The sequence below is a fragment of the Mixophyes fleayi genome, chromosome 2 (assembly GCF_038048845.1).
Source record: "Mixophyes fleayi isolate aMixFle1 chromosome 2, aMixFle1.hap1, whole genome shotgun sequence".
In the NCBI taxonomy this organism is placed as follows: Eukaryota; Metazoa; Chordata; class Amphibia; order Anura; family Limnodynastidae; genus Mixophyes; species Mixophyes fleayi.
Genome location: NC_134403.1, coordinates 348,932,276 through 348,942,621, shown reverse-complemented (window position 1 = coordinate 348,942,621; position 10,346 = coordinate 348,932,276).

Here is a 10,346-nt window from a genome sequence, read left to right as displayed (position 1 = left end):
GAATTTAGGCAGTAAGCTCCAATGGGGCAGGGACTGATGCGAGCGAGTTCTCTGTACAGCGCTGTGGAATTAGTGGTGCTATATAAACAGGTGATCATATTGATGATTAATGGTTCTCAAAGGTAACAATGACGAATTAGCGATTTTTGATGTTTCATGGTTTAATAACATTTGCACCATTTGCATTAAAATCACAACAATCAGTCAACAGCTAGAGATGATCTGTCTATTGCAAATTAGATAATAAATGCAAATATCTTATTTGTTGCTGTTTGCGCCGTTGAGCGGTGTTGAATTTTGCTCCAAGTCAATATACTTTTTTCCAGTGGTACGTTGGGAATGACAGAAATAAACTCTTTCACAAAAATCAAAAACAAAATCTCAGCTTCACATAAAAGTCAGGTTACTAGAACAACACTTGTTTCATCTTCACCTAAGACTGTGGTGAGACCACTCAACGTCTGTACTCAGTAATAGAATGGTAAAAAGACCTTGGTTCAAAAAACATATATAGCCAGAAAGAATAAAACAATGAGAGTTATTGCCATAATATTTGGTCTTCATTTAAGGCTGTGCAAATTTTTCTAAAGCGCAATAATGGGATGGTTAAGACAACACATATTGTACATGTTATTAATTTGGTTATGGCCTATCTGTTACCTAGGGGTTTTTGGTTATAATGGCATACTCATACTTCTGCTGTTTGTTTATATAAACTATAGGGTCCCGGTATTGATTCAATCCCAATGCCTGCACATCGAAGCCAATCTAAAACGCCAGTTTCTGTCACACTACAGCGTAAACTCTCTAGGAACACAACTAGCACAGAAACCAAAGTAAGAAAAAAAGACCTTAAGAATAGTCTCAACTTGCTGTAAGGTAGCAGAACAAACTTCAACTGATTAAGAATGTTTGCTTGACTTTGTATCCTGTGCTACTGTAAGAGATATGATGTCCGATCGTCACAATGCTGTTCTATACTAAGAGTTAATATTTATCTCTATGTTAATAGATTCAGTTTTCCATTTAAATAGTTACATGACAATTTTTTATATACAACCTGCAATTAATGTTTATGACTCTCAGGTTGCTGTTTGAACACAAGGATTTTTTTTTTCTTTTGCCGGACAAGTAATGTATGAAGAACTCCTGTGGTCTGTCTAAGTATCAGCCGAGATTAATGGGGTGATTAATTTAGGTGATCATATCTATATGGATATATGAAGGTATATATAGATCGCTTCTGCTGTCAGTATCATTTCATATTCATCATTATAAAGCAAGTAGTTTATTGTTGAACGAAGACGGAGAGCTGAAGAATAAACAATGAAATCCAACAATAAGTCAGAAATGCCAAAGAAAAGCAGAAGAAGACGTCTCACTAACATGGAAGTGTGGTTTATTGCAGTTCTTGTCATGCTCCTTTGTGTCTGTATTGGACTAATCGCGTTTGCGTGGATTGCAGTTGAAGACCTACGCTCTGGTAAGGACCTATGTAATCTGTTCATATCAAATCTCTCTATCTTTCTCTCCCTCTCTCTTTACCAACCACCATCTCTCCTTATATCTCACTAGTGCTTTTATTATTATGACATGAACATATTTATAAAAAAATAGCTAAAGGAAGAAAAATAGATAGATAGATAAATAGATAGATAGATAGATACTCGAACCACGCAAATAAGTTCTAAAATTTAAAAAATAAGTTAAAAAAGGTTTGGGAATTTTAGAGTCGGTTAAAACATTTAGAACGTTGAATAGGTTCGACCGTGTTCTGTTTGTGCAAACCGGCAGGAACACATGGAAGTTAGGTTTAAATTGCGAACCTCAGACACGAATGGCGAATGGCAAATCTCAATCAGTGAGTAGTGTTCACAGTTCCTATTTGAAAATAAAATACTTATATATTAGTTTAAAAATATTAATTTGATTGTGTTTATAATTTCTTTTTTTTTTTTTTAAATACTTGTTAATGTAACGGAAAACCACGACTGAAAACTCCTATGAATCTGTGTAAAAAGGCAATTTTCTAATATATATAAATGCCTTATCCAAGTTACTCAGTCCCACGGCATTTAGAAATGATTCCCACATAATGAATGAGTGTATCTTAATTTAGGAGTAAAGTCATTTCTTGCAATGTCTTTGTGCTGCCTAATTGTCCAACTATTTTATTAACTCATCTGTATTAACTGTAACTGTTTTAAATTAAGCCTGCTAATTTCGTGCTTATTTGTTAAATATTAGCTATGTGTACATCAATATAAACTCTTTATTCTTCCATTGATTTCCTTTGTGTTCATCATCTGCACACAATGCACACTGTAAAGTTTTGAGCGCATTCAGATAGAAAAATCTTATTGTTATGTTAGAACTAAATGTTAAATATTATGTCGTGTGACACCAAACCGGTAACAAAGCACATGCAAGTGACACTGCCAGTGTACAATCATAGTCTTGTACACAGTGAGCATGTGCTGTGCTTAATAAGTGACCATGATAGCTTACCTGTCTTGTTGGAATAATGATAACAATTAAATGTCTTGAAAAATATGAATAGTGTCACCTACATACTGTATGTTTATTGAAATGTAAGTATAAGCATTGTAACTGAGAAATAATGTTTGCTCCATCTTTTAAGATGCAGAAACCTTTAGAGCAGTGATAGACAACCTGATACGTTTTAGGGGGCACCTGGGGCTGCCCGCTAACCTTCAGAAGGGCTGCACATTACCCTAAGTCTCTGCAATAAGTTAAAACAATACATTTAATCAAAGGAAGAAACACTTACCTGTAATAACATGTCAGCTGGTATTTTAAACAAGTGTTACAAGCAATAACAAACATCTGACAATAAATCAGGAAGGAGCTGGGGGCCACATGTGAATGTTTGGAGGGAGCATACAGTCCCAGGTTCGCCTGTGACCTATCACTGTTTTACAACATGAAGCTGTGGGCGTTGCTACCCCGTGAACCCACCAGGGCGGTCCCCATGGTCTACACTGAAGGTACTCACCTGATCCCGAGTGACTGCTATAGATGGTGTTGCTCTCTCCGACTGCAGAAAGCCCCCCACCGTACTTCGGTCCTCCTGCACACAAGACAAAAGTGAAAGATGTGCCCACCAAGGGAGAGGGAAGGGGGAGAGGGAAGGGGGAAGGGGCTGTCCGGGGTAACAACCAGGAATGGAGACACTCGCTCGATTCCGCCTGTCATCACCCCGTTTTACTATAGCCTTGACACTGGGGTTGCGAGTTTTTGGGACAGAGAACGTTCGCGAACAAACTCTGTACTCACCAGTGTTGAGGGCCACGCAGCAGTTTAAGTGACAGGGCTACACTTGCCAGTAAAGCGTCGCTGGGTCTGGTGGTTCCCACCTGGAAACGTCAGTAGCACTGCCGGAACTCAGGTGAACCACGCCATACCCCACGGTACACTGTCTGCCCTAGAACTGTCAGGCTAACCTGCCGGAACTCAGAAACGGGCACCCAAATGGAACTGCGGGTAACCCTCAGAACTCAAAAGGGCTGTGCTGCAATGCCAGCAAGGGGCCCAACCACTACCTCTGGAATCTTCGAGTATGACGGGGACTTAAAATGTGTCTTTTTCTCTGGCCTGGTGCTTTACCCGTTATCCTATTCCCCTTCCAGGCTTAGTATACGGCCAGAGAATGGACCAAGCACCAGAGCCTATCGCCAACGGGACGCTGACTTCTTGCTCCTGGAGGGGAAACACAACCCCCACCCACGTATGCACACAATAATACTATACCACAATGCACAGTATACCTTCCTACTCTGTCCAGAGCCTGCTTCTTGCCCTAGCAGGAATTCTGGACCTAGTGCCCTGTCCTAAATAACTAGAGGCCTACTTGCTAAGGGCCTTGGACCCTGCCCCCTACCTGACTGTGGGCCTAACGCCCATGTCTAACTGACTAAGGGCCTTGTGCCCTATTTGTGGGGCTGAGCCCCCTACATGCATTATGGGCCTAAAGCCCGGGACTAACTGGCTAAGAGCCTTATGCCATGCTTCTGAGGCTGAGCCCCTTGCTTGTGTTATGGGCCTAAAGCCCAATAATAGCCTACAGTGGCCACCTCTAACTGCTGCTCAGGCCTGGTGCCTGGTGTGCTGCTTGGGCCTTGTGCCCGGAGAAAGATTGGTGCCCAAAGAAGGTGCTATAGGGTGCGGGTGCGGGCCGGGGAAAAGTGGTTCCCAGGGGGCCTTATCTGGTCCAGGGATACCTCTGGCTACCTCGGTGTAAGTCCTCTTCTGGTCACCGGCGTCTTTGAGGAGCAGACACCGGGACTCTCTTACTCTCTGCGCCGCAGGGTCTTCACTAGACAGAGTAGCTCTTAGCCCTAACAAGGGCTCTCTGTCTCCGCTCTTCTGCACACTGCTCCAGTCCCACGATGTCCTCTCTGCCATCTCTCCGCCATCAACTGCACTCCCGGGATGCCTGATGATGTCAGCGCAACGCTGCGTCATGTCGTCCCTTTCGCCGCAAGCCAATCCGGGCTCGTGGTGGCTCTCACAAAGCTTTAAAAGGATACGTAAATCTGAACACACATGATTTGATTTGCCAATTTGCTGACTTTTCCCACATGAAAATACGATCTATGTGTGAAATTATTGGCAACCTGAAAGTGGGGATTTTATTAAGGAATAAAAAAAGGGTATTTGACGAAACAACACCCCAGTTTCACATCATATTTTATTTAATAGGTTTATATTTAGGTTGCAATGAAGTAATTTGTGTGCTTCCTTAAGAAAAAAAGAAATTTTTATGGTCGTTCTTAATTCTTTTCAGTAATCTCCTACTATTTTAATGTGAATATCTAATTTAGTCAAAGACAAACATATTTAAAACCGCTACATAAAGTGTATTCCATGGAAAGCTTAAGAGGCAAATATTTTTTTTTCACTTTCCCTTATAGAATGTCCCCGTTACAGAATTTTGCCTATACCATTTGTCCAACCTATGTATGTGGTGGAATTGCTTGCAGATATAATTGCTCAGTGATTGAGTTACATGACCAGATTGTATGGTATGTAACCAACATAAGAATTGACTTTATAGCAGAACTATTATCCAGGAATGTCACGTCTGAAACAACAGTAACAGAAATAATCATTTACAATGTTGATAAACAAAATCACACAATATTCCCTATGTATTTACTTTCAAATTTCTTAAGAAAATATTTTACATGTTTCTGCAAATATAAAAGTTGTTTTTTTATTCACTATAATGTATTATTATTTTTTTTTATCATTACTACCGCTAACATTTTTATCCACATCTACATTTATGGCACCTCTTCCCTACACAATTCACATTATGTGTGCTGGCAATTTACACTCATGGTGGGTTAAACGTTAATCTCGGCAGCCTATCTAGCAGTAAAAAGGTAATTTGTGGCTGGAAGGAACAGCCAGGGTGCAGTATGAGCAAAAGCAAACAACCAAGAACAAACAAACAAGAAGATATTAAAATAAAAAAAAACAGGCAGCGCATCAGTTTACATAAAAGACAACTCTTAACATTAGTTATGTAGGAAATACAGTTAGTTAATAGGAAATGACAGGCATATATCTGCTAACTCCTTATTAGCCTACAAATGTATTTTAACATTTATCAATCCAAATCTCATTTTAAAATGTTCAGGGAGAAAAATGGGCACACGTTTACAGTCAGAGAGCCAATGGATCATTTCGCACCTTGTCCTCCTTCCCATAGAGTTTACAATGCAAGACACAGGCACACTACCCATTAAATCAGGATTCCCTGGTTAAAAATTCAGTGTTACAACCAGAGTTTACACTTTAACGCCAACACAACGCTCGCCTGACCTTTGAGCTGATGCCTTCTCTTCTCTCTGTCTTTGTTGCATGAAGCAGATAAAATGTAAGGTACTTGTTTATTTACGGCACAGACCCATAACCTGTGTTATATGAATCAAACAGTGGGTCACTCACCTCTCTTTGTTTGTCCATAGTAAAAACCGGGATCAAGCTAGCACTGTGATAGACAGAAAACCTGCACTCTTGTTGAATTTACCCTACACTATAACTGTTTTTTAGTATAATAACAAGCATCATAAGCATTAAACTATACTCACATTATGTTATGATTTAGAATCCTTATTCCATATTATTGAAAATGATTAAAAAACATTATTTGTAATAAAATATATTTTATCCCAAACACCCCCTGCTCACACAGCTCTCTTTAACTATGTTATTGCTCACCTAATACCTGGGGTGCTGTTCATCCTCTTCTCTGGGCATTCTAGGGCTTAATTAGATAAAAAAAAAACTTATTTGAAGGACCAATACAAAGACAATTATTATTATCATTATTTATTTTTATTTATAGGGCGCCACTAGGTGTCCGTAGCACCGTACAGGGACAAACGAAATTACAATACGAGGTGAGACAGCACAGTACAGTAAACAATAAGCACAGTAACTCAGTGAGCTCAAAGCACAGCTAGAGAGGGCGGGGGAGGGGAGAGGGGAAGGTCCGCCAACGACGGGGTCCAAGAGGGAAGGCACAAATGACAGGGAGACCCCCAAGGGGAGAGGAGGGAGCGAGAGGGGACGGGGGGAAGAGGGTCCTCAAGGAGGAGTGATAAGTAGCTGGAGAGCAGAGTTAACAGTGGTGAAGACAGGAGGAGAGAATACCCTGCTCAAAGGAGCGTACAATCTAAGGGACAATCAATACATGCATAATAAGCAGTGCCGTAACTAGACATTTTAGTGCCCTGGGCGAGACAGGGCACCGGCGCCCCCCATCTAAGTGGGAGTGGCATTTGAAAAGTGGGTGTGGCCAACCTAATGTTTGGGTGTGGCTAGCACTTTACTGAAAGATCGCCTTAATATGTAATAAAATGACAGCCACAGAATATCCACGTGTTTTGTTCCTCCACATTAGTATGTGCTGCTATGACATAAACGCCGGCGCTGACATCTGCAATGCGCTTTATGTTCATTAAATCCATTTCTAGCTAGAGAGTCCATGACAGATGCTCCAAATCTTCTCCAGCTTTTTAATTCCATTCAGTAACACTAAAATATATAGGTTGGCCCCATCCATCATATTCTGCCTTCACAGCTCTCCCAGGGCCACTGCGATGTTATGGTAAATGCTTTGCAATAATCATTCATTGACGCAGCATTATTATGCATCCTCACATGGCTCTTACTATGGTAATAAGACTATACCGGTATACCCTGCAATCTAGGAGCTCGGTGCTTGAGCTTGGTGCTGCTGCCTTTAAGTTCCGCAGTGGAACGTTCTTGCAAATTAATGTTAATGTTAATCTCTCTCTCTCTTCAGCCCTTAAGCGGAACTTTTGGGCTGAAGGGATGGAGGCAGGTAGCGGGCAGCTGCTGCGTCCCCTTGGCCTAGCGCCCTGGGCGACGGCACGGCCCGCACAACCCTCGTTACGGCTCTGATAATAAGGTAGTAATAATAATAATGTTTCAAATAAACAGTTCCTAATTGGAATGTGGCAGTGCACCACAAATATGCAGTGTTAATGTAACATTAATGTATTATTGTAGAATATGCTGCAATGGTTCTTTCTTTATTGCAAGCAATGTTAATTCAGATATGTGGCATATATTGCACTCTACATTCTAATAGGAATGTACTTTACACTATACACACCTGTACATTATGGGTCGATATAGGTATAAGTCATAAGTTTATGGCAGGTGTACTGTATGTCAGACATACTTTAACTGTTCTTTATTTTACAAGTTATTGTGATTGCTATACTTGTCATTGCTTTATGTCTTCAAAGTAGCACATGGTGCTGTGTTAGTAGACAGAGTAGATGGGGGATTATTTTAGACATAGGAAACAAAAACAGTTGTATATTATAGTGATACTATTTCATATCCTGAAACTCCTATGGGATTAGTGAGTCATGAAAAGGTACTATCTCTATATAATTGATCTTCCATCTAAATCAACAAGTTACATAGCTAGCTGAACTTTGACTTTGTACATTCCACTGAGAAACTCCTTTAGACTGAGATATGTCATTGTTAGGTCCAATGTCTAAGCCTACGCTCTCCAAACATATAATAAAAGGAGACTTTCTATGGATTTCCCTGGAAATAATTTACTCAGAATTTTTTAATCTGCAATAAAAATTTAAATGAAATTTAAAATAAGGTGCCGGGACTGCAATGTCTTAGCTTATAGCTCACCTGTGCGGACTCTTTGTGAATATCATAACTTTATAAGTGTTAGGACTATATGGACTATGTAGGCTCCAGTTTCTGGAACAACTAATAATGTCATTATATCTGATGTTACTGCTTACTGGACTAAAGACAAAAAAGTGTCTTAGTGATCTAGTAATATATAAGCCTTCCACTCATGGGTCTCTTGCTTGCTTTGTATAGGAACCACTACAATCACTGAGTTAGGGAAAGAAAAGTTGTTCAAAAAACAGGGAAAATATATTTTGTTTCTAGGAAATGTACCAAGTGATTACAGTGAAATATAATATTTTTTTGTAATGTATGTGTATATATATATATATATATATATATATATATATATATATATATGTACATAAATGTGTGTATATGTATGTATGTCGGTATATATATATATATATATATATATATACATATATATATATATATACAAATATATATATATATATATATATATATATATATATATATATATATATATACATCAATAAATAGATAGATATGTATATATATATATATATATATATATATATATATATATATATATATATTCACACACACACCATAATTGCTTAGGACTTTGGGCCATTAAGGAAAGTAAGGCAAAAAAAGGAGTAAATGTTCTTCAGTGTATACCATGTTACAATGTAAGGGCTAGTGATTGTGCACATATGTTAAATACTAGCAGCTTTTTCATGTATCACTCAAATACTTGATAGCTGTATTTTTATACTAAAATTTAAAGTTAATCTAGGACATGCCCATCACCAACTATAAATCTGTCCCCACATTTTAATTTACCCCCCCCCCCTCCAATGCAGCATGGTTTTGCCCAGGTGCAAAGTTACTCCTTTTCTAAGCTTTACTGTACTTAATGTCTCAGGGTCTTAGGTTTTGCCACAAGCAGTGATATATTACTTTTTTAAAACTCTTTTTGAGTTTTGGACTTCTAGGATGCTGGATCTCTGGGTAAATGATCACATACATGGCCATGCTTTGTAACAAATATAAGTAATGAAAATAATCAAAACACCCTAAGTGGCTGCACAAAATGTTTTCAATTCCATGTGTTCTTCTCCCAAAGCAATCCTTCCTGTAGGGCATGATCCAATTTTTCTTGAAGATCTAAGCGTTAGTTTCTCATTGTCCAGAAACCAATTTCCTCTAGTTTAAGCGATTGTGAAAGGTGTTCTTGATATTGTAACATATCACTCTCACATTTTCTCTGAGAGATCTGGCTCTCGAATAAACCAGTTCAAGGATTCAGTGACATAATTTATCTATTTCTTCTGTGCACACCACTAATGGTTTCTGTGAGAAACCATTGGAAGCAAAGTATGGTAGTGTCAAGTGCTCAGGTGTCAAAGTGAATAAAAATATGCTTTCTTGATTTTGTTGCAATATGGAAACTCTGAAAAAATATTGCTGCCTTTAATCTCTCGTTAAAACACAACATCTGGGTGTTTAATGTTATGTGTATATTCTTATATAGGTTATAGTGTCATTATTATTTATTATTATCCTACAAATACAGGGATGAGCATGACACTTCTTTTGCCTTAAGAAGTAACAGAAATGGTTTCTCTCCCTAATGCCTTATGAAAATTTACATAATAATTAGAATTATTGCAAGGAACTGAGATTATCACCGTTATGATTATTTCACCTAACAGTAAGGTAAAAAAAAATCTGTCATTCTGACTTTTAAGGACTCTTTTACACAGGTGTTAATTAGAAATATTTAATACACGTTTTTAAAGCCTATTAAGAAGGCTGAAAGTCCAATTATAATGTGGATGGACCTGTACACACACATTTTGTGTTGCACAATTTCTGACATTGTCCGCAGAGTTTAGATGCATTTATACTCAATAATGTACCGGAATGTTATGGAAACTCTATAGAGTAAATAGTACTTCTAATTAGAGATGGGCGGGTCCATTCCCCGAGAACCGAACCCACCCGAACTTTGGGTATCCGAGTACCGAGCTGAGCAGCTCGGTACTCTCCCGTCCGTTCCGAATCCAAATCGAGGCTGAACGTCATTGTGACGTCGTCGGATCTCGGGGCTCGGTTCTCGCGATACTTCAACATTATAAATACACGCCTCC